Source organism: Odocoileus virginianus, chromosome 9 (genome assembly GCF_023699985.2).
Source record: "Odocoileus virginianus isolate 20LAN1187 ecotype Illinois chromosome 9, Ovbor_1.2, whole genome shotgun sequence".
Lineage (NCBI taxonomy): Eukaryota > Metazoa > Chordata > Mammalia > Artiodactyla > Cervidae > Odocoileus > Odocoileus virginianus.
The window spans coordinates 39,174,602-39,199,740 of NC_069682.1; the positions used below are offsets into that span (position 1 = coordinate 39,174,602).

A 25,139-nucleotide genomic window follows, 5' to 3' on the forward strand; every position below is an offset into this window, starting at 1 on the left:
AGCTTAAGTACCCAACTAACACAATCAGCTGTGCAGTCCTGTACTGTAATAGTTTATGGTGCTTTTCACACAAATAATACATAAAAAAACATTGAATCATATTAAATCTTATAGTATGGTACCTTGAAAAGTACATCATGCTTTCATGCTTGCTTTCAGACATCCTGGACTTGAGATAAAGATATCGTATTACTGTGCTCTGTACAGTAATGTACAGTAAAACACACAAAAGTCCAACCACCTGTAGAGGATGCACGCACGTGACAATGTACACCAGACAACGTGAAGTAACGTATGTGATTGGACATGCAAATGCACATTTGCTTCTTTGAAAGGGAGCAATCTGAAGGTTCATATGTAGGAGACTTACTGTATGTGTGAACACAAGGGACCACGGTGGTTTGCTGGTGACAAATTTCATGTAGTGTGCAGGGGAGGGATGGCAGGCAGGTGGAGACAAGGGAGATGACAAACTTCGGGCTTGAGCCCAGCAGACAGGACCAAGGCTGAGCAGAGCTGGCTCAGCTCAGTGACCATACGCATCTCCTGGGGGCTGGTAAATGCAGGCTCTGGGGCAGCAGATTGGGGCATGGGACGCTGTGTCCCCACCAGGCACCGAGCTGATGCTGTTGCCTCCCTCTGAGTGGCCCAGGTCCAGGTGATTCTCAGAGTTGGTGGTACAGTGGATTCACCAGGGGATGCTGAAAACTGTTTTATTCACTAATAATGTACAGAATACAAATTGAGTTCTATAATGTTAAAGGAGCAGCTGAGTCGGCTTTTCTTACCGAAACACCTGTTAAAGCCACACTCGCCAAACTCTAATGCACACGAAACCCTCAGGGATTTGCAGACAGCCGAGCCGGGCTCAGCAAGTCTGGGTCAGAGCTGGAGATCTGTGTTTCTAGCAAGTGCCCTCTGATGCTGCTGCTGCTGCTGGTCCCAGGTCACAGTTTGGGCAGGCAGGTGATGAAGGGCTGAGGGGGTGGGAGAGGGTCGGGGCATAGAAGAGGCGGACCGTATCCCCTGTGCCTTGTGTGAGCTGAGGAATGGTCCCAGCTGCGTAGCAGGAGAGGCCAGCGTGCTGATGACCCTTACATGTGGGCTTATTCACCATATGTAAACTTACATGGGGCTTCCCCGGTGGCTCCATGGTAAAGAATCTGCCTGCCAAGGTAGGAGACGTGGGTTCAATCCTTGGGTCAAAGAAGGAAATGACAACCCACTCTAGTAGTCTTGCCTGGAAAACCCCATGGACAGAGGAGCCTGTCGGGCTACAGTCCATGGGGTCGCAAAAGAATCAGACAAAATTGAACAACTCAACAACAAACTTGCATAGCCTGGATTTAGGGTTGAGAAGTAACATATATTTAAAATTTATCTTATGTAATATTTTTTTAAAACCAAATGCTAAAGTTGGCAATTGCTGTGCCTCTGGGTTGACCAGGATGAGTATTGCAGGTCTCATGGCTATGGCTCAAGCCCAAGGGGGCTGTCCATACCATCCTACAGTCTCTAACGTCTGTGCTCCGCTCTCTCCATTTCCAAACCAGGGACCAGTGCTGTTAGTGCTAAGAACATGATAGAATATCTCACAAAGGCTCCAGAGCACTCCTTGGCCGGCAGTGGGGCTAAATAAACAGAGGACTGCAAATGTGTAGACACCCACAGTGTGTATGTGTTCACATGTGCGTATGTGCACATGAGTGAATCATGCATGTCTCCTTCGTTCCATAATATCTTGACCCGTTGGAGGTACAGTAGCTTGTTTGCAGACATGGGTTACAGTAGGGGTCCCCACCCCCAGTCCTCAGCCTGTTAGGAACTGGGCTGCCCAGCAGAAGGTGAGGGGCTGGCAAGCAAGCAAAGCTTCCCCTGTGCCTCCCCATCCCGCCCCCCCCCCAACGTTGCTCCCCATTGCCTGCTTTACTGCCTAAACCATTCCCCCTTCCTGGTTTATAGAAAAACTGTCTTCCACAAAACAGATCCCTGGAGCCAAAATGTTGGAGACCACTGGGCTACCAATCCCTCTCCTCTCCCCACACCCCTCCTTTGCACGGTGACACCTGTCCCTCCCATTGAGAGGAGGAGTCTCTTTCTCCACTTTAGGGTGGGGCCTGGCAGCCTGCCTGACTTTGACCCACACTGTCATGTGGGAGAATGATGTACTGGTTCTGAGAAGCCCTGGCTTCTTCTGCACTCACCCTTCTGGACCTTGCCTGACTGGTGAAGGAGCCCTGGCCAGCGCGAGGTCCAGCCCACAGCCACCAGGAGCCACCAGTTGCACCGGTGGGGCTGACCTGACCTTCCCGGTCCCAGTGGAGTCCCAGCGATCACAGCCTCTTGAGTGACCCCAGGAGAGACCACTCAAAAACCAAGGAGCCCGGCTTAGCCCACCTGGTCACCCAGAGGACTGTGAGCAAATAGAACAGCTGCAAATAGAATCGTTAGCATTTTAACCTGCTAACTTTTGGGGTGTTTGTTACACAGCGAATAATGACTGACACCTGTGGCTAGAAAAACATGGGCTGGAAATATATCTGCATAAAAATATGTGTTTGAACTGCATTCAATACTGCAGCCCTATTTATTGTTTTTTAAATTTTGGCCATGTTGCACAACTTGCAGGATCCTGGTTCCCTGACCAGGAATTGAACCCAGGCCACAGCAGTGAAAAGGCTGAGTCCTAACACTGGACTACCAGGAAATTCCCAATACTGCAGCCCTTGAGCGAATGTCAGATGGGAGTTTAGCATGCCACTCGCTACCCTGCAGAGAGGAAAGGTGGGAAGTGACACGGCCGGCACCCCTGCAGAGGACCTGCCCCAACGTGAGCTGCTGCCTCCTCAGGGCGCTGGACCTAGCATCCCGGGCAGACATCACTCCTTCTTCACCCACACAAAGTGCTCAAAACTGCCGTGTGGACTGACCTCCCTGTCAGTGACCTAATTGTGGCTCCACTGCCCCAGGGTGGCTTGAGAACAGGTAGACCAGATGGATGAGCACTAGAGCGAGGTGGCAATAATCATCCAGGGTCCAGATTGTCCCTGGGCTCCAGAACCAGCTGAGGAGGGAACAAGCGTCCTCTGTGCTGTAACCCGAGGACGTGGGTGCAGGGAACCCACCCTGTGGGCACACTGGCTCTGCCTAGAGAGCGGCATTCCCCCCGGGTCGGCCTTTGCTGAGGGCTCTGCATCCTGGGCCCACATGCCTTACCGATGAGCTGAGATGTTCTGCAGAACAACAGTTGAATATGGAGACACCCTCTCTGCCGGGATCCTCAGCTAGAAGCATGGCTCCGGGTTGGCCAGGACTGCGCCAGGGCTCTGCTGGCTCTGGGACAAAAGGGGGTGACATGTAAAAAATCTCCTGTGTTGACATTGTTTCTCCGGCGGTGACTCAGCCCTGTCCATGGTCTTGGCAAGAATGAGCTGCCTGTGGAGGCCGAGATTCCTGCTGGTGCCCTGACCTAGAACTGGATGTCCAGCTCCTCCTAGAAGACAGTAGGGTTGGCAGACAAAGGTCACATTCCTTCCCTGTCCCTTTATACACACACCGACTTGCATATGCACACACTGACCTATTCGTACACGTGTAGACACACACATAACGTACCAACATAAACATGGGTACATTCACTTGCAGAAACACACACTCACACCCTGAACAGTAAACTCCACCATGTAAACGTCACTGCTGGACAGAGCTGTTTGGGCAGGGGGTGAGCCAGAGGACAGTTCTGGTGACACAGAGATGCCTCACGGGGCTACTCAATTCCTCATCAGGCAATACTCTCTCCAGGGCACCAGAGCCCCTGGCTCGTCCAGCTGGCAGATCTGAACGTGGCCCCCAGGGGTGGATGCCTGCAAACAACAGCAGATGGGTGGTGGGAGAGAGGGGGCAGTGGGAGCCTGAGAGTACATGTCAGGCAAGGATATGGGCAGATCTGGGGCCCAGGTTTTTAGGTAAATGGATTCTCTCCGTTCTCCCCCCCATGATGAGCAGTGGCAGGCAGAGCCTGCAAGGGGGTCTCTTCTGTTGTGCTTGGACCTCCTGGTGGCTGGTCTGTGTTCACATGGGTTTGGGGTTGGGGTGGAGGGAAGAGTACAGTTCCCAGAGGAGTTTATGTAAGGCTTGTCTTTGCAGCTTCTTGATTTTTATAGAGAGTTATTGCACCTAAAATAGCAGTCATGCTTTGCCTGTGAGCTCTTGGGGATGGGGCTTGCTTGGGGTGTTTGGAAACTGGAGAGAGGCTGGGCTGGAGGAGTGGTGATGGGGAGGCGGGGGTGCACAGGGACGGTGCTGGGGGCTCTGCAGTCCATTTGCCGGGGCTGAGCCTGGCTTATCCCATGCCCTCTGCAAAGGCATTCAACCTCTCTGTGCCTCAGTCTTCCTATGCATGAAGAGGAGGCCCCAGTTGCCCCCACTAGGGTTGTTACTTGAGCTGAGATGAGGCAACTCTCAGCAATGTCAGCTGAAGTCAGGGCCAGTTCGAGGGGGCACGCACTGCCTCGTATGGGGCCTTGACCAAGGGTGGGCTTTGCATGGGGGGCCAGGCCATGCTGGGAACCTGGGCAGCCAGGGCCCAGGTGGACCCAGAGGAAGGCGGGGCAGATGCCAAGTCAGCAGCCACTCCAGACACTCTAAACTTGAACCGTCCATGTGGGGCCAAGCCAGGGAGGAGGCAAATCCCAAGGGATCCTGACCACCTCCCAGGCCTGGTAGAGGGTTCGCAGTCCCGATGGCCCTGGACTTCCTCAGAGCCTGATTGCCATGCAGGTGAGGGTGGCTGTTGAGAGCAAGTGCCAGGAGAGGGCTTCCCAGGTGGCACTAGTGGTAAAGAATCCAGCTGTCAATACAGGAGACAGACCTGGGTGTGATACCTGGGTCGGGAAGATACCCTGGAGAAGGGCACATCAACCCACTCCAGCATTCTTGCCTGGAGAATCCCATGGACAGAGGAGCCTGGCAGGCTATAATCCATAGGGTCACAAAAAGTCAGACAAGACTGAAGCAACTTAGCACACACACACGCCAGGAGGGGGCAGGTGGAGTCCTGTGTAACATGAGGCTATGGAAGCATAGTCCTCACTAAAATTAGGGAAACCCTGACTAGTTTGTAAATATCATTCTCTTTCTAGTTGCTGTGAAATCAGTTTTGTTGGAAGAATTAATTACACCAGCAAACCTGACCACACAATCTTCCTTGCTCAGAGTCTATACATTCATAATTATCAGTAAACCTTGTTAAAGGTTAAATGAACCCACTTCCTAGGTCAAGTTCCCCTTGGGGCAGGAAGCCCACATGTGCACACACTTCTTGAAGGTTGGTTCCTGATTTTAGTATATTTATTTTGGCTATATTTTCCTCCAACTCCAAACTAACCTTGAAGTGAAATGAAAGTCGCTCAATTGTGTCTGACTGTTTGCAACTCCATGGACTGTACAGTCCATGGAATTCTCCACGCCAGAATTCTGGAGTAGATAGCCGTTCTTTCTCCAGGGGATCTTCCTCCAGGGGATCTTCCCAACCCAGGGATCGAACCCAGATCTCCCGCATGGCAGGCTGATTCTTTACCAGCTGAGCCACATCTCCTGTATTAATATAAGTTCTGGAGGTGTTCAGATAGCCTTTCTCTAGAGTCTCCATGTGGAGCTATGGTTGATCTGACTTCCTCAGGCCGCTCTGCTGACCAAGGACCCAGAGCTGGTGCTATTTCCTGGTCGCTGCTGAGTCCAGGATTGTGGACAGGGTGAAGCCAGAGCCTGGTAGCAGAGGCGAATTGCCCACTCACAACCAGACCAGGTCAGAGCAGGTTGAGTGTGACCAGTGCCCACCTTCAGGCCCAGTAGTGACTGGGCTGGTGGTGAATCATGAACAAACAGATTCAAGCAAATTCTCGGGTATGAATGATCATGGACATGAAGCAGGCACCTGGGACAGTGTGGGCTGGAAGCTTCCAGAAAGACCCCTTCTCCATCCTGTGGACCACTGAGCATTTTTATGAGCCAGGCTCTGATGTGAGCGACCAGAGATTGAGGCTGGCGTCAGCTACTGGGACATGCATTCCTGGGTGGCGTGGGGATGGGTAGGCAGTGTAGACTATGGAGGAAGTCTGCAGGTTCACATGACAGGTAGACAGGCCACTGTTGTTCAGTCTCAAAGCCATGTCTGACCCTTTGTGACCCCATGTACTGCAGCACGCCAGGTTTCCCTGTCCTTCACTATCTCCCAGAGTTTGCTCAATCTCATGTCCATTGAGTCAGTAATGCCATTCAACCGTCTCGTCCTCTGTTTCCCTCTTCTCCTCCTGTCCTCAATCTTTGCCAGTATCAGGGTCTTTTCCAGTGAGTCAGCTCTTCACATCATGTAGCCAAAGTATTAGAGCTCAGCTTCAGGATCAGTCTTTCCAATGAGTATTCAAGGTTGATTCCCTTTAGGATAGACTGCTTTGATCTCCTTGCAGTCCAAGGGACTCTCAAGAGTCTTCTCCAGCACCGCAGACAGTCATTGGAATGGTATCTATGTGGTAGCCATGGATGGTATCTATAAGAAAATGACTTTGGACCTGAGACCCTAAGGACAAGAAGGATCTGGCCAAGACCAGATGTGTGTTGAGGGTGTGGGCACAGCAGCTGAGACCAAGCAGACCTCACAGAGCTAGCCTCACTGATGGAGAGGTGGGATCACGTGGCATCTCCAGGCGGAGAGGCCGGAGCCAGGCTGTGTTCTGAGTCCATCAAGACCCTCAGGGTTGGTTGGAGCAGAAGAGAGAGTCTCTGGTTCCTGAGTGGTCCAACTCTGACCATGAAGGGGAAGCAGGTGGGTGGGGCGGGGCCAAGGATGCCCGGTTGGGATTGGACTGCCGGTGTCACGGCAGGAAGAGGCAAGTGGAGGATGGCTCAGGTCTGGGTCCACGTGGCTATGAGACTTGGATGCCCTCGAGGCAAGGCTCCTATCCTGTTTGCTCACTGCCCAGTGTCCAGGGCCCAAAATTCATCTGAATCCCAGAGGGCATTCTGTGCTGTGCGGAGGTGGGGGAGGAATGTGGGGAGGGCGGACTGATCCCATGAAGTACCAGGGGGTGTACCTAGCTGGCTGCCAGCTCAGAGGGGACATGGTGCCTGCCAGTGTGGACACCCACCAGCACCACCAGGCTCAGTGGAGAGTACTGAGCCTGAGGACTGGCTGAGTCTACCCAGGGGAGAGGGAAGAAAGGAAAGATGAAGGAAGGAGCTAAAGTTCGCCTGGCTTGTAGAGTGAATCCTGGAGACCCAGGATCAGCTCAGGAAACAGAAATCAGGAGCCACAGACTCCTCAGGCTCAGCCCTTCGAGATCTAAGGCCACAGGGACCCAGGCTGGGGGCTCAATCACCCCCTTCATTTACCGAGTGTGGGGCCAGGGAGGCTGGAAGGGAACAGAGGCTTCTCCAAGAAGGTGAGGGAATTGTGCGAGTGAGTGTGGTTTGTGATGGTGCATCAGAGATCACGCTGTGGGGTTGGGGTATGAGGTGATCAGACGGTGAGAGACGTTGGGTCCCTAGGCTGGAGTTCAGCACTGGGGGCGATGGTGGAGGCTTGATGCTCTGAAGGAAGAATGCGGAGAGGGGAGGGAACCCCTTGAGAAGCCAGGGAGCTGCGTGAACCCTGAAACCACAGAACAGTGATGTAAGGGGTGGTTGGTGGAGGGTGTGATGTCGCCCACTTGTGAGTGGTTCCTGCAGGTGGGATGAGGGAGCAGGCAGGGGAGGGGCTGCCAGGACCGGCCACGAGGAGGACCTGGGGCTCCCATCTGGTCACCATTCCCTCTGCTGTGCAAAAGCCCGGAGTGACTGCGCAGCGGAGTGCCTGCATGCTGGGGAGGGGACCCTGAGGAGGCACCATGTGGTTCTGGCTCTCAGGATGCCCCTGGGGTGGGAGGCACTTGGGAGCCCTCCTCCCCCTCCAAGGGGGACCCCCAGATGCCCTCTCTCCCACGGGTGGGTGTGAGGTCCCTCCCAGCACTCAGAATGTCTGTGTAGGTGTCCCTGCTAGGAACGGTTTACACTGCTCAATTCAAGGTCCCAGAAATGCCAGTTCTCATTTGTTACATAGTATCAGTCAGTTAGAAAGAATTTCTATTTATTGGAACAGTCACTCTTGTACCTACTATGATTGTGGTCATTGACACTGTACTTATTACACTTACCCTGAATAAGGTAAGGCAAGGATCTTGCCTGGCAAAGAACACGTGTATCCGAGTTCCACTAAGATGGAATGAGCCGGCTCAACTCTTATGACCTGAGGCCAGGGAGAGCAGGTCTCTCTAAGCCGCTTCACGTGATAGGCCTGCCCTCCATGAGCAGGAAGCATCTTTCACACCCACCTGCCTGCTGCCCCACCTTGCTGGAGGTCAGCTACATGACCACCCTTTGGGGGGTACCCTCCCCACCTCTGCCTTTTGGGGAGATACAAGCACTCATCCTTTGTTGCCCTCACCCCACTAATGTCTTGAGCTTAATCCAGTTAATAAGCTGAGCCCACGTCATTCCATTCCCCTGGTTACCTGGTTTACAAAGGCTGATGGCAGGGAGGCTGGGTGTCACCTGGATTGGGACCAGAAGGCAGCTTGGGTGAGACTCACCTCATTGGCAATCCTAGCCTCTGACAGTGTTGGTTAAGTTGGAATAAACACAGTGAAGAACTTTCCTTTATAACAAACCAATGGGGTTTTACTCAGACCTAAGGTCAAATCCTAAAACTTGACCTTCACTTTCTTCAGACATAAAATGGGAGTGATTCCCATTTTAACCCCAAACTTTTGAGGGCATTGAACAAGATCACCTGGGGGAAGTATATGAACCCCTAGACTAACAGTAGCTGCCCGATAGGTGGGACTGTTACTGTTTTGTGTTCGGTAACCATCAGGTTGCCCTATGTTGCAGGAGCAGCAGGAGAGGATCCCTATGTCTTGCATTTCTGTGTGCATTTTCGGGTCAGTTTGTCACTTTCAGCCCTAAACCCAGCTTCATGCCGACAGGGTTGCCCAGAATCTGCTGGCTGACCTGCGGGCCCTTCCGACCATGCAGTTTGCAGTCCACGAACACAGAGTCTCTCTCTTTCCTTATTTCTGTAATTGCTTTAATGATGTCTCGATAGTTTTGTGTGTACACATTTCAGCTTCTTTTGTTAAATGTATTTAATGCTTGATTCTCAAAGCATGGCGTTGTGTGTGATGGTGTGAGGGTAGGCTTCCAACAAACCTGGGTGTAAGCTCTGCCTCTGTTCCTGACCAGCAGCTTGAGGCAGCTTCTCTCTCATCTGCTTCCTCCTCCATAAAGTGAGAGTCAGGTCCATTAATAGTGGGGTCAGCAAGGTGATCACCCAGGGTAATGGACGCAAGAGTGCTCAGCACCGAGCAAGTGAATTCTAGCTGTACCCTTCCTTTACTGAGTCTGCAGTAAAAATTATGGTTTTTTTCCTACATATGGCATCTTGCCATCATGCACTAGATTAAAAGCCCCAACAGAGTCGAAGAAAAAAATATCTGCTTTTGTACTTTAGATATTTTTAAATATTCTTTCACTTTTTTCTTTTGAGTGATATAATTTTTATCTTTTTCTAAGGTTCGCTTTCTCTTTATCTCCCACTCCTGAAAAATCCCTTTGAGGGTTTTGTTTTGTTTGTTTTTTTTTTTTTTTGCCCTTGATCCAGCTTTTATGGGCTGATTAAAGAGTTTTCTCTCTTCCAAGTAGCACGAATACAACTTCCTCTGTTTACTACCTCCTTGCTGGCTCGTGTGTTCTCAGAAGCGTGGAATTTTTACAGGACGTAAAATCCAGGGCAGCACTCGCGTCCAGGCCCCGCAGGGCGTTGTGTTTCCCACAGAGCTTCACCGTCTGGCTCCGTGAGGCGCTTGGTTAAGCACAGCTTTAAAGATGCTGACACAGATCAGCGTGTCTATCTAACATCAGCGCTGCCCCGGGAGGAGCACGGGACAGAGGATGTGGGATCTGTGCTTGGAAGCTGCTGCTGGGGGAGATCCATTTCCCACAAAGCAGAATAAGCCACACCCCAGCTCTGCCACACACTGTGGGGACCTGTGCTCAGGACCCCAGGGAGGCCCACGGGAGCGTTTTTTAATTAGTGGAGAAAATTAAAACGGAAGCAGATGGTTTACCAACTCTACCATACAAACACTAAAAAACACGGGGAAAAAATGAGATTTCCTCAAGCTAGCAAGCATCTGGAATAATTTGGAGTGGCTTTTAGGAAAAGAAATATATCTAGGTCTCCTGATCTAGGTACTGAGGGTATTTGCGTATTTCATGTATTTAAGTATGTTATTTATTTTATACTCTAAATAGTAGTATCTATGCTTTGGATATAGTTTTATAGGTAATATACTAAAACTCTTGAAAATTCCTACTTAATGGTGGTCCAGGCTGAGTGTTTGTATCCCTCCCAAAATTCATGTTCGAAGCCTCAACTTCAGATGTGATAGTATTTGTGGGTGGGGCCTTGGGGAGGTGATCAGGGAGGGATAAGGTCTTCCCCGGTGGGTCAGTGGGTAAAGAATCCACCTGCAGTGCAGGAGACGCAGGAGACACGGGTTTGATCCCTCACAATGGAATTGTGTGTGTGTGCTAAGTTGCTTCAGTCATGTCCAACTCTGCAACCCTATGGACTGTAGTCCGCCAGGCTCCTCTGTCCATGGGGTTCTCCAGGCAAGAATACTGGAGTGGGTTACCATTACCCTCGTCCAGAGGAATCTTCCAGACCCAGGGATCGAACCCAGGTCTCTTATGTCTCCTGCATTGGCAGGCAGGTTCTTTACCAGTAATGCCACCTGGGAGGCCCTCGTGATGGGATTAGTAGCCTTAAAAGAAGAGGAGGACATGGAATATTACTCAGCCATTAAAAAGAATTCATTTGAATCAGTTCTAATGAGACGGATGAAACTGGAGCCCATTATACAGAGCGAAGTAAGCCAGAAAGATAAAGACCATTACAGTATACTAACACATATATATGGAATTTAGAAAGATGGTAACGATAACCCTATATGCAAAACAGAAAAAGAGACTCAGATGTATAGAACAGACTTGTGGACTCTGTGGGAGAAGGCGAGGGTGGAATGTTTCAAGAGAACAGCATCGAAACATGTATATTATCTAGGGTGAAACAGATCACCAGCCCAGGTTGGATGCATGAGACAAGTGCTCGGGTCTGGTACACTGGGAAGACCCAGAGGGATCGGGTGGAGAGGGAGGTGGGAGGGGGGACCGGGATGGGGAATACATGTAAATCCATGGCTAATTCATTTCAATGTATGATAAAAACCACTGCAATGTTGTAAAGTAATTAGCCTCCAACTAATAAAAATAAATGGAAAAAAAAATAAAATAATGATAATAAAAAAAAAAAAAAGAAGAGGAGGAGGCAGGTCTCACACTCTGTCGTACAAGCACCCAGGAAAGGACATGGGGAGAAAGAAACCATGGCAGACAAGGAAGAGACCCTCACTGGAAACCCACCAGGCTGGCCCCTTGGTCTCGGCTTCCAGCCTCCAGAACTGTGAGAGGATGCGTGTCAATCATGTAGGCTGCCCTGCCTCTGGTGCTTTGATAGCAGTTCCACTGACTTTCTACCGCCCTTGGCACCAGCCCCAGTGACAGCTAAGATGTCATCCAGCCTTCATGTTTGTTCCAGAACCCAAACAAGTCTGTGCACAGCCAAGCTGGGTCCGTGTCTGTGTCCAACTGCCTTCCTGACATAGTAGCTGTATGGAGAAGAGGATGAAGACAGGCTCTGAGGCCACATGGGCCCATTTACAGGATGTCCAGGACAGATAGGCTGTGAGGAGCTTGCCCACTTCATCCCCCGGTTATCACCCACCACACTTCAGCTGTATCCATGGAGATAAAGAAGACGACCACTCGAAGTCTCGTCCTGGAGTCTCGTGTGCAGGTGCCTTTGAACCTTCCACTCTGGAAGTCCAGGTTCCTTAGAGCAAACACCTGACACTTCCTAGCTGTCCAGCAATAGAAGCCCTCAGCCTGCAGGTTCATAGGGCCAGGGAGCAAGGGCTGGAAGTGACCCTTGACCAGTGGTGGACGAGGGTCAGTGTGCAGAGGCCCCTCAGGTGGGATAACTCCACCTGCAGGTTTTATGCCATCCCTGGACTGCCTGGTGGCATGGGGTCCAGCCGCCAGCAGCGGGAACAGTTTAACAATGCACACCTTCTTGCCCTCTGCCTTGCTCCCCTCTACCTGCTCCACATTTCTGGAACATCCTGCCTGATAAACCCTCTACACACCAGTCTTTGCCTGCCTGGCAGACTTGGGCATCACTGTGGATGTGGAGTTATAGCCCTACTAAGATGGTGGTACTGCCAAGATTATGCTTCTCCGCTGCTCGGGAGGTGAGCTCTGTCCCGGGCCAGTGAGGGCAGGGCTGGTCTGTCACTGGGAGGCAGTGAGCCTTGGGAAGTGGCCTTGCTTGTGCACGATGCTGTTGCTCTGATTCACAGCCTCTCAGGATGAATCATCTCCCGGGCAGAGATGAGAGTGGATCTGGAGGAGACAGAACCTCTCCGGATCCCCACAAAGGAGCCTTCTCCTGCAGAGCCAACATGACTGTGAAACAACCATTCCCTGGCCTCTGCGGGCATTTTAGTGACTTTTAAGGGAAAGCATCAATCCATGGATGGCCCAGCCAGAATCCCTTAAGAACACGTAGCTTGCATTACCAGATCAAAACCACATCCCTACCTGCAGGAACATTTGTCCTCTGGTTAGGAAGGCATGAGGCCTGCCAGGCTGTCCTCAACCATCCAAGGTGACAAAAACCAAAGGTCATAGAAGAAAGAAGAGAGTGCCAGCAACCGTGTTACAAAGCGTCAGCAGACACCTACTTCCAGCATGTTTGGAAAGCACCTCTATTCCGCTTTCAATTCTGACTAGTTAAGGTCGTCTCTGGATATTAACTCTGACAGACCCACTCCACGCTCATTCAGAAGTCATGGCATTGAGCATGACACACTTGTGCTCCAAATTTGGAGGTTATCCTGGATGTGTGAACCATTCTTTGCCCCAGATTTGTAGCCGGGGTCTCAGAAGCTCTGTGGCCTTGAAGCAAACCTGGTCAGTGAATCACCCTCATCCCTCACCTGAGTTGCTCTTCCCTGTGGACCATGGATTGGGGCTGGCTTCCCTGCTGCTGATGGCCAGAATCCACCAGATGGGTCATGCATGTTATCAATCACCTGGGCATGACAAGGATGCTTGGCGGTTAACAAGACTGGTTAACCAACCATCCAGCTAATCCATAGGTGATACTAATGGGTAAAGAGAAAAGATTAGGGGAAAAAATGAGACAGAGCCAGGACAGAGGTCAACACCCCACATCCTATCATGGTGTCCAGAGTGACCGAGAGCTCACAGCCACAGTGCAAAGGAGGGAGACACTGTGAGCAGCATGACTCACGGTGTCCAAGTGGTAAAAATAGCCCGGGCTCATGCGAGGCTCATCTATTTCTGCTCCTGCGATGAGATGCAAAGTTGTCCTGGAAGCAACATCACGCTGCGATGCACAGCATCTCCCAAACACCCCCGGGTGCCTCCCCACCCTGTTCCCAGGCCCCCTGCCCTACTCCACCCTGCCCACGGCTCCCAGCCTCATCACTCAAGTCTGCCTCCCACCCTCAGGTAGAGCGTGGGCTTCATAAGGATGGGGCTTCCTCACTTGGGCCCCCATTCGGCCTTCAGCACCAAGGACAGCGTCTGCTCATGCATGGGTGCTCGCCGGTGTTACTAACTGGATTGAAGAACTCCCCTTCCATCAGGTCTGGCCTTGCAAAGAAAACCCCAGGCTCTATCCAGAGTGCTGTTCTCACAAACCCAAGAAGCCCTAAGCAGGACGGTCAACTAACTGTGGTTCCTCATAAGAGCCCTGGCCTAAAGGGCCTGCTTAGGCATAACTAGAGAGAAGAGTCTGGGTCTCCCGAAGGCACAATGTGGGCTTAAATACAAAGGCCAGAAACAAAGGAAAGAAAACCCCCTAAGAAGAGAAAGGGATAAAACACTACGGGGACCTCCCTGGTGGTCCAGTGGCTAAGACTCTGCACTCCCAATGCAGGGGGCCTGGGTTCAAGCCCTGGCCAGGAAACCAGATCCCATAAGCCACAACTAAAGAACTCAAGTGCCTCAACGAACATCGAAGATCCCAGATCCCACATACCACAGCTAAGACTTGGCACAGCCAAATAAATAAATATTTTTATAATAGATAAATAAAATCTACCTTTTGGGGAAATTAAAAAAAAAAAAAACAGACTAAGGAAGTGGGAAGGAGGTTAAGAGGTGACTCAATATTAACAGTGGGGAAATGGAAAGTTAGAACTAAGGATGATATATAACCATCAGATAACTTAAAGCTCCAAGAAGAAAAAAAAGTCGATGAGTTAAAAAAATATTGAAAATAGATGTGAAAACAAGCAAATATAAAACATAGAGGCCACAAAACTAAGAGGAAAATCAAAAGTTAAAGATTAAAATTTTAAATAAAAACAAAAAATAAATGAGCATACAAGTGCTAAAGCAGGGATAGAAAATGAAAGCTAAATAGATATAGTTCTTCAAAACAATAAAATTTTTTTTAAAAGGACATGATTTTTCCAGCTCCCAACCCTACCTCCCTGCACCCTGGAATGATTGTGAGAATTGAAGGGAAAAGAAAATAGAGGTAGAAATAAGGAACCTACAGATTAACTAAAGAGTACTGCTACCAGGCCAATAAGAAATAAAAACACAATTGCCAGGACCCCAGGTCCTACAACAGAATGCACTCATTGTGATTCAAGAAAGTAACACAGCGTAAAAAGACCATAAATAAAATATATGAAGGACAGCACAGCCTTGAGGAGTAAATCTCTCTCTGGAGTGAATATCAGTTTACTGTACAATGTCACTGGGTCCCTGTAATTTTTGCAGAAACCCCTGGCACAGACACCAGTCACTCAATTTATGACCCACTGGGCTGCAGGCATGTTGTACTCAGTCCCAGAGGGATTCAGGGATTTAGCAAGTGCACACGCGTGCACACACACAGACACACACAACTTCAACTCGTTGTCATTTTAAAGTAAATCTGGGTCTCTGGATTCTTGTGAACTGTTTATTCTTTTTTTTTTCCCTCTCAACTTATTTAGAAGGTATACTTTTTATTCACATTGCTAGATGTGATTCTTAAAATTTTATATGTACTCCTTAATTCGTTAGTGCTACCATCATCCTGCTCCTTAATGATGTAAAGATCTTAGAACTCTCCTCCCATCTTGCGTGATTGTTCAGGATTTCTGGTCCCTCTCACTCCTCTCGGAATCTGCCATTACTGCCGCATGGTTGTAGTCATCTTCTGGAGTCAATGCTTATTAATGATTGACCACATTTCTCCCTTCCTTACATCTACATTTCATTTCTTGATTGTGTGATCAGTTTTCTTTGGCTGGAAGACATGCTGCAGTAGCCCTTTCAGTGAGGGTCTGTTGTTGGTTCTCAGTGTTTGGCCAAATGCAGTATGTTTTCATTTGTGAAGACTAGTTTAGGTATTGAATTCTAGGTCCAGTGTGTTTTCTCACTTTCTCTGACATCTTGTTGATTTTTTTTTTTTTTATCATTTCTATGACTGTTGTTGAGACATCTCTAGGTTTGCCTTTTTCTTGGGGACAATCTGTATATTTTCTTCTGGTTAGGATCATCTTTCTGTGTAGTTTTTCTCTAAGATGTATAGGTGTGGAATCACCTGCATTATATGCTGCTTTCACTAGTTCTGTGAAAGTGAAAGTCACTCAGTTGTGTCCGACCCTTGTGACCCCATGGACTGTACCCCGCCAGGCTCCTCTTATCCATGGGATTCTCCAGGCAAGAACACTGGAGTGGGTTGCCATTTCCTTCTCCATCACTAGTTCTGAGAAAATCTCAAATCTCTTTAGACATTGCCTCTTCCTTTCTCAATGTTCCTTCATCCTGGAATCCCAATCTCTCCCTGCAGCATTTCTATCAGTTGATTAAAGGACATTCTCATTTCATTTTCCTGCCTTCTCCTTGTGCCTCCCGTTTCCCACCGTATGCTAACTGCAGGCAGTGTCAGTACCTCCATGTTCCTATTCTTTAATTCTCTCATCAGATACATTCAGTTTGCTCATTAACTCATCTGTCCTGTTTTAAATTCAGTGCATATTTTTACTTTAGGAAATTCCAATTTGCCTCATCTCTTTTGAAAGTGTGCTTCCCCCTTCATGCTTTATTAATGCTTCCTCCTTGCATGCCTTGAACATCTTGAAAGAGATTTACCGAATCACTTCTTACTGTCCCAAAGTTCTTGGGAGGCAGCTCTGTCCAGAGACACAGGCACATGGTGGGTGGTTTCTTGGTAAATTGTAAATGTTTGTACTGTGATCCTTCTCTGTGGAACTCTGAAAATTCTAGCTGAGGATTTCCTGATGGGAAAGTGTGTCTGGCAGGTGCCTCAGGGATCCCTGACCTGAGACCATCTTGTTGTTTTTTTTTAATGTGACTGACCACGTGCATATTAACATTTCAGACCTCAGTTCTACATGACATGGAATTTCCTGCAGAAAACATGCCCCAGTCTCAGGCCCAGAGGATCACCCCCATTGTCCTCCTCCCTGTGCCAATGAACAGTGATTCTAGACAGCACTTTCACCGGACAGGTCATCCTTTGAGAGTCCCATCTTTATGTGGGGCGTCCGTTCCTACTTCTCCTGGCGGGACCACTACAACCCAAGCCTTGTTGACCAAGACTGACCTCTCCACAGGGAGGCAGCAGCCCCAGCTCGGGTGTCTGGTTCTGTATTTCATGTCTGTCTTTAACATCTCTGCCCCGGAACGTCCCGCTTGCTCTCTCGTGTGCTCAGCTCTGCCTTTGGCAGCGTCTGCTGCTACGCAACGTGGTCAGAGGCTCTGTCACAGGAGGTCACACGTCACACGCATGGTCTGTCTCAAAGCAGATTTCTCCCAAGAAAAACAGTGATCTGGTGACACCAGGACTGAAATAGGCAGAAACGGGGTCGGGCAAGTGCCCTGAGTTCAGCCTCTGATTTATCACTCAGAATATGATCCTGGTCCCCGTGCTAGCGTCTGTGATCCAGCCTCTTGTGGTGCCTGTTTTTCTAACTTTGAGGCTCACTATGTCCAGGTCCACCAGCTAAGGCCAGAAGGAACACAGCCTGGGAGCAAATGAAATTGGCCATATTCAGCCACGGCCATGAGTCAAGGGGGGCTGCATAGACTGGTGGGGGCACCCTCAGAGGAGGAGGCTCCTGAGGACTGGGGTCGGCGCTCAGTTCTTCTCAGGAGCAACTGGGGAGGGGGCAGCGATGGATGTGACTTTTCAGAGAAGCCCAGACTGTAATCCGTGTCCAGGCAGCCGGGCTGGGTGGTAGGAGAGGGCATCACTCGGAAGCAAAGCTTGAGGCAGGTTTTGGGGGTTTTTTTAGATTACATTATTATATTTTTATTGAAGTATAATTGCTTTGCAATGTTTTGTTAGTTTCAGCTGTACAGTGAAGTGAATCAGCTGTGTGTATACATATATCACCTCCCTCTGAACCTCCCCCCCCAACTCCACCCTCCACCCCACCCCCCTAGGTCATCACAGAGCACAGAGCCAGGCTCCCTGTGCTATATAGCAGCTTCCCACAAGCTATCCGTCTTACACATGGTAGTGTATATATGTCAATGTTTTAAAAATTTATTTAATTGGAGGATAATTACAATATTGTGATGCTTTTTGCCATACATCAACGTGAGTCAGCCATAGGCATACTGTGTCCCCTCCTTTCTGAACTACCCCCCACACCTCCTTCCTCACCCCATCCCTCCAGGTTGTCAGAAGAGCACCAGCTCAGGGGTTCCCTGCATCATACGTCAAACTCCCACGGCTGTGCTTTACATATGATAACCTATAGGTTTCAATGTTGTGTCTGCAGTGGATTTCTCATGCAGAAACAAGAATTTTTGTAGGACTTCTCCCTGGCCTAGTGGAAACATTGTTACCACCAACAGGGCTGGTTTTTCCTTTTCTGGCTTCCTGGGACTTACCTAGCCTTTCAGGGAAGTGTTTTCCACAAAGAGAAACTCCTTGTTCTGAAGGAAAGCCCGGCTCTTCTGAAGTTCCCGGCCCTGCCTGTGTCCCTGCCTCTCGTTCTTGCTGCGTTCTGTGTGTGACCCACTGGGAGCTCTGCGTCTTCACTCTGTATAGTCCCAGCCACCAAACTTTGAAGAATTCCCCTGGGAAATGCCAGTTCTGGTCTGCTGAAAGCTAATGAGATTGACGACGCAGCAGGTGACCTGTGATGAGGATGTCCCCACCCCAGCCTCCTAAGATCTTCACCTTCTGCCATTGGTCCAGACCGGCCCAGCCAGTCCACAAACACAACTCTAGTTGTGTTTGCCAGGTCTGTGAAGATGCCAGACTGGCAGAGAGACTGAAAATACATGGCAGGGGAAAACCTGAGACATCGCCTGGGAAGGCTGGGCTGAAAGGTGGCTTGCTGTCTCTTAGGCAGCCTCTGGTAGGTGCACTTCAGCTACAGATGAGCTGGTCAGTGCTTCCCCCATGAAGGTCCGAGGCATGAATGTTTACTGTGTCCATTAACTAGAAGGTGGGCCAGGGACGCAGCGTGAGATGGTGCTTCCGTTTCTGAATCTTTGTAATAAAGTGTGTTTCTGAGTTGAAGAAGCCCTTCCTTATGAGGAAAATGTGAGGGAATATCACTTTTAGTTTTTATGCTCTTAGTATACTTTAGCAAATCTGAGGTTTAGGAAAACCTTGTACAGGAAAAAGCAAACCTCGTCTGTTTTCGTGGGTCCCTGAGATCGTGTGCTGTCCTATAGGTGTCTTTTAGTAGCTTCCTTTACGGTGTAAAGGAAGAGCTGGCCATGTTCTCCTTCTGGATTTATTTCTGAGAACTTGGGAAGGTAAGAAGCATGTCATTGTTGCAGCCTTCTTTTTACCCTTTTCCATGAAATGAATCCTAGCAACAGCCAATCCACAGCCCTCTCCAGTGTGTGTCTTTTCTGTGGATACGGATGGGCTGCCATGGTGCTGCTTTGATCCTTTGGTAATTTTATTCCTCATAAAACTCTGGTCTGCTGGGTGCACGGTCGAGTTCTCTCTCCCTCTGTCTCTCTCCCCCTGTCTCTCTCCCCCGCGTGCATGCTCTTACACACACACACACACACACACACACACACACACCCCTGCCACCCCTCTAAGCACAAGATGTAATTCCTCCAGGTGAAGCCCATTTATTAACCGGCCAATGTGGAAGGATTTTCTGGGAAGATGTTGCAGTCTGAGGTTCTCTTTAATATTTTATTTCTCCAGTTCTAGTATGCAGTCTTCACACTTTAATGTTTTTCTGAAATTCTGAAATACGGATGCATTTTGCAATCAATGGCTACTGAGACCTGCTGAGTTATGACAGGGATCTTCCCTGAGCATGTCTTTATATATGTGGGCAAATTTAAGTGAATATTGACCTCATGAATTAATTTAGGGTTTAAAATATATGTACTTCATATAATTATATATTTTTAAAATCATATTTTGTATGTATTTTATATACATTTTAAAATAAATGCAATAACAGTACTAAATTGGGAGGTCATAATCAGAATTAACATGTTCTAGAGTTCTTGTACTTTCCAGAAAATGATAAAAGAGATCATTTATTTTAAACTCAAATAACTTTAAATATACCATATCTTACTGGTTAGGACGCCAAAGTCGCTGCTTCCTGTTTTGAAGAGAGCAGTTTTTTAAAGTTTTTTTTTTAAATGTTCATTTATTTATTTGGGTGCATCGGATCTTCGTTGTAGCACACGGACTCTCTAGTTATGGCCCTCAGGCTCAGCAGTGGGAGGCAAGTGAGACCACGGGCTTCAGTAGTTGTGGCTCGTGGACTCTGCAGTACCCAGGCTCAGTAGTTGCAGGATAGGGGCTCTCCAGTTGTGGTGAACAGGCTTAGCTGCTCCACAGCTCATGGGATCTTAGTTCCCTGGCCGGGGATTGAACCCACGTGCCCCATACTGCAAGGGGTATTGGATGACCTAACCACTGGATGACCAGGGAAGTCCCAAAAGTCATTTTTTTTAATATGGTAAAATGCACATTACTTAAGATTTACCATTTTGACCATTTTTAGATATGCAGCTTTGTAATGTTAAGTATTTTCACATTGTTGTGCAATCATCACCTCATCCATCTCCAGAACTTTCTCATCATTCCAAATTGAACTTACATCTATTAAATAATCATTCCTCATCCTTCTCCCCTAGCCCTTGGTAACCACCATCCTACTTCCTGTCTCAATGAGTTTGACCAAGGTATCTCATAGAAGTGGAATCATATGGTATTTGTCCTTTGGTGTCTGGCTTATTTCACTAGGCATGATGTTCTGAGGTCTCCTCCATGTTGTTAGAATCGCCTTCTTTTGAAGGCTGAATAATATTCGGCTGTATGAACATAAAACATTTTGCTGATCCTTCATCTATTGATGGATGCGTGGGTTGCTTCCTCTTTGTGCCTGTTGTGAATAATGCTGTTATGAACACAGTGTACAAATACCTCCTAGAGACCCTGCTCTCAGTTCTTTTGGGTAAATCCCCCAAGTGGAACTGCTGGATCATCTGCTAGTTCTAGGTTTAATTTTTGAGGAACCACCAAACTGTTTTCCACAGTGGCTACACCATTGTACACTGCCAGCACCCATGGACAAGGGTTCCAATTCCTCCACGATAAGTGACTTGAAAATTATCTTTATGGTTGTTTTGACTCGGATAACAAAGGCACGGCAAGATATTAAGTAGTAGACAAAGATAGTGGTGAAAAATTCAGACCTCTCACCTTGAGTCCTAACGTATCAGCCATATCCCCAACCTGCTCTCCAGAGGCCCCCTGTCCCTCTCGACAGCCAGCACCACACCTGGACTGCTGGGTGCTTCCGGTTCTTTCTTACTCTGTTGGCTTTATATTCTGTCCAGTAAACCTCTTGTTTTGAAAGGTGAGAGTTTCACTTACTTAAGGCTAGAATGTAGATCACTAACATTACTGCCCATCTCCTTCCCCCAAGCTTTCTGGTGTGTAATTTTGAGTCCTTCCATCCATCACTATTATATCTATAAAGGGACTGAATTAAACCCCCATCTCCCATCTTCCTACCAAGCAAGAGGAGGCTGTGGGCAGCGCACTTGCCCACTCTTCCGCCCTCACACCATGTGCCTTCCCATGAGCTCAGCTGTGTCCTGACTTTACACCAGAATGAATGAGTCTCGCTTAATGGCTGTGAGTCAGACCCTGAAGTCAGGCTTCCTGGATGTGATTCTGGCTCTGCTCATAGGTGACGGCATGAAGCAAGGTACTCATCCTCTTGGTCCTTGTCAGTGGAATGAAGATAATGGTAATACCTACCTCAAAGGGGTTATTTTGAAAACTAAACAGGATAATTCTTATAAATACTTTAACACAGTGCCTGGTGTTTAGGAAATGCCCAGCATTTCTGGCCAAAATGATGATGGTGATAATGCTGATGACAACTTTGTCAGGACTGGTAACCTTTAAACTCTGTTTTTTAATTATGTAGATTCCAAATGTTGAATTATAAAAGTTATCATCATAATTCTTTAAACATCGTTGGCTGTAAACCCAAGTTGTCATGATAAAATACCATTTCCTTTACACTAGTTGCCAGTATCAGACCTTAGTACTAAGAGAAGAAATATTCTTAGTGTCCAGGTCAAACAAGATCTGCCTTTTGATATTCCATAGCTGCCCAAAATAATGGGAAGTTTGGGTGAGTGGATTTTTGTGTTTAGACTCACAGAACTCTTGCAGTTTTTCTGGTTGTGCATTTCTCCTGGAGTTTCTGAATGACCTTCTTTTAACATTGAGGGAAGAAACCTGTGCCTTCTTCCAGCATCGCTGATGCCTTCCAGGGTCGTGTTTGTTCTCTTTCCTGTTGTTCACGGAAACAACACAACGAGCACAACTTGCCTTTGTGAAGCCCACAGATGTTCGTTATAAATTGGACAGAACGCTGCAGGACAGCTGCTAGACAGGGATTTCTTTTTATCATTTCTGGATATTCACTGTTTCTTTTATCTCTGATTACCCACTTCTTTGGTTTTCCACTGTCTTTTTTTTTTTCTGGAGTAAATTTGTGAGCTACTTATTTAGAGAGGGTGTGAGTGAGATAAATTTTCTGAGTGCTGAAAATATTTACTGTTGTTGTTTGGCTTCCTTGTTATTTTTGCTCACACTTCAGTGATCGCTTGTGAGGTGCATAACTCAAAGTTTGTCTCCCAACTTTGAAGGCACAACCCCACTGTTCAGCGTGTTCTGTCTTAATGGAAAGTCAGATGACAGCTTGTGTGCCTGTCCCCCCGGCCGCCACTCACCTCCTCTCAGATTCCAGGCTGGGGCCACCTCATCCCTTCTAGTACTTTCCTTTCTCAGGAAAGAAAAGGACATTTTGCTGTAGCTTTTCATCCTTTCAGTATTTGCAACTATTTTCTCTTCTGGTAAGGCCTTTCTTTTTTAAATTAAATTTTTATTGGAGTATAGTTAGTTTACAATGTTATGTTAGTTTCTGCTGTGTAGCAAAATTAATCCATTGTACATACACATATATCCTTTTTTAGATTCTGTTCCCATGTAGGTCATTAGAGAGTATGGACTAGAGTTCCCTGTGCTATAACAGCAGGTCCATATTAGTTATCTATTCTATATGTGTGTGTGCATATGTAATCTCAATTTCCCAGTTTATCCCTGCCTAGATCTTTCTCATTCTTTCAGTAGTATTTTAATGAGGTTTTCAAGACACAGAAGACAATCAACGTGCCAAATCCTCCTCCCGGAGTCAGAAGCCCGGCTCCATCATAGCCTGTCATCCGGGCCACCAGAGGCTTCTTTTCCAAAGAACAGACTGGTTTTGCTGGCTCCCAGTGTCAAGTCTCCGCTTTCCATTTCACTTGTTTTTACTCTTATCTTTATTACTACCTGTCACATGTATCTTTTCTCTTCATTATTATTATTTTGGCTAATTTACCAATTTGGATGTTGGTTCATTTATGTTCTAACCTTTATGGTCCTCATATGTGCATATAAAGCTGTTTTGTCTGAGTACGTCTTCACCCACACCCCTAGGTTTTGGTATGTAGTTTGCTTTAATACGTAGTTTTTTCAACAGGATTCAGTTCTAAATAATTTCATTCTTTGGTCCAATGGTTATTAAGAAAGTGTTTGGTTTTTTCTTCACTTCTAACTGAGAGTGGCTTTTGCTAAATGTGTTGACTTTTTTTTTTTTTTTTTTTGGCTGCACTTCCTGGCTTGCAGGATCTTAGTTCCCTGACCCGGGCCCTGAGCAGTAAAAACACAGAGTCCTAACCACTGGACCACCGTGCATGCTTGTCCAATTCTTTGCAACCCCCATGGACTGTAGCCCACCAGGCTCCTCTGTCGATGGAATTTTCCAGGCAAGAATACTTGAGTGGGTTGCCATTTCCTCCTCCAGGGGAGTCTTCCCGACCCAGAGATCAAACCTGCATCTCCTGTGTCTCCTGCATTAGCAGGTGGATTCTTTACCACCAAGCCATCTGGGAAGTTTCCTAAACGTATTGACTTCTGTATCAACCATACTGTGGCTCTGAAACACAATCTGTAAGATACAAAATGATGTGAGATGTGTTGGTGCTTCATGGTTTAGTACTGGATCCACTTATGGAAGGGAGAGAGGACGCGAATGGATAGAGAGAATGAAGGAAAGATTAGGAGAAAGAGAAAAAGACAGCATACAATTGCCTGGAAGAATCTATTCTATAATTGCTGGATGCAGAATTTTATATGTGCTCATTGCTTAAAATTGCTACTGTTACTTTTTGAATATTCCACATCTTTCTTATTCTTGGTCTGTTTATTTCTTAACATGGTTTAGAGAGTGTTTTGAAGTTTCTTGTTCTGCTGGTGAATATATTCCATTATCCCTGTAATTCTACCAGTTTTGCTTTGAGACCACGTTATGAATTGATTGTGTGCCAGGAAGTCGAGCATTGAGCCCGTTGGATTAAACCCCTTACTATGTAGCATCTCTGTTACCAGGTGGTAGCTTTTTTACTCCTTGATGTCCACTTTGTTTTATTTATCTTTTTAAAGATTTTTTTGGACAGTGGACCATTTTTTAAGTCTTTATTGAATTTGCTACAATATTGCTTCTGTTTTATATTTTGGTTTTTTGGCCTTGAGGCATGTGAGATCTTGGCTCCCTGACTAGGGATAAACCTGTATCCTCTGCATTGGAGGCGAAATCTTAGCCACTGGACCACCAGGGAAGCCCCTTCTACTTTGTTTTAGATTCATTAAGCTGTGCCAGGTTTATTTTCTGCCTAGGATTTTTCTTGTATGCATATTTTCCATCCTTCTGTTTTCAGCGCTTCCACTTCCTTATGCTTTAGGTATGTCTCATAAATAACATATGTCAGGATACTGTTTTAAACCCAGAGTGAAAATTAATTTTAACTAGCAATTTCAACTAATTAATGTCTATTACGAGTGCTAATCTATTTTCACTTGTTACCTCAATTTTTATTTCTATTTTTGTCCTGCTCTATTTTTTTTTTTCAGTCTTACCCCCTTTTTCTCTCTCCTAATTTGAAATGTGTATAGTACCTTTATTCATTTTGTAGTTATCCTTGAAATTTACCCAGGCGTATTTAACCTAAGCCTAAAACTGAATAATTTAGCACATTTCTGGAACATTGAAAAGATGTTAGTATCACCCACCTCCTGATTTACATACTATTGTTTTCCAGTGTTTAACTTTTTTAAATGAACCTCACAGTTTAGGGGCAGGGGTCATATAGCCTCATTATTTGTTTGGATTCATGAACAAGGTGTTGGTTTCTCTGTTCACCAGTTCTTGCCCCCTAAGCTACCCACCAGCATTGTTTCTCTTCCTCCTTTAGAATTGGTTTTGGCTCAAGTCTCTTCATTTCTCAGTCTATCTTTCTCACTTTGTTCTTGAAAGACAACTTTCCTGTGTTCAGAGTTGGCAACTAGAGACATGGATGGACCTAGA

At 47.4% G+C, this 25,139-nt stretch overlaps 1 protein-coding gene and 1 non-coding gene across 7 annotated transcripts in view; both read left to right on the plus strand.

The window, feature by feature from the left end:
- Positions 1-25,139, plus strand: part of SYNDIG1 (synapse differentiation inducing 1) — a 102,415-nt gene that overhangs the window by 15,473 nt on the left and 61,803 nt on the right. The window lies entirely within an intron of this gene.
- On the plus strand, positions 14,077-14,149 carry TRNAG-CCC (transfer RNA glycine (anticodon CCC)). The gene has a single exon. It is a non-coding gene; the product is annotated as a tRNA-Gly (tRNA).